This window comes from Frankliniella occidentalis, unplaced genomic scaffold, assembly GCF_000697945.3.
Source record: "Frankliniella occidentalis isolate FOCC.00 unplaced genomic scaffold, Focc_3.1 Scaffold15, whole genome shotgun sequence".
Classification (NCBI taxonomy): domain Eukaryota; kingdom Metazoa; phylum Arthropoda; class Insecta; order Thysanoptera; family Thripidae; genus Frankliniella; species Frankliniella occidentalis.
Window position 1 is genome coordinate 2,034,752 of NW_026267145.1, and position 453 is coordinate 2,035,204.

Consider the following 453-nt stretch of genomic DNA (forward strand, 5'->3'; position numbering starts at 1 on the left):
TATATATATATGTTTTATGTTCAGTCTAAAGCTATTTAAGGTATCATCTGCTAAAAAGAGTTTTGGAGACGTAATAGGGCGGAAAAGTCGCTCTGTCCGATGAGAAATTTAATGGCGCCGGCGCCGGAACCTTGTGTTGTGGATACTGAGATGGAAGTGCGACCTAAATTACCGAGGGGTGAATAACTCCTAATTCTGAAATCCTGAAATCCTGAAATCTGGGGTAATCCTAGAGAAAAAACAACGTAATCCGGAGGACACTCCGGAGGTAATCCGGGTAATCTGTAATCCGGCTGACACAAAGTTTAACAGTCGTTTCCCCCTCGACAGAGTCGCTGCAGCACCGGAAAGCCCAGGCTTTATACGGTACAGTGTACGAATACCGCTCCACTGTGGACAGTTTTGTTCGGTTTTGCCGCCTGTGCGGTGGTCCTGTACATTGCTCTCCGTACC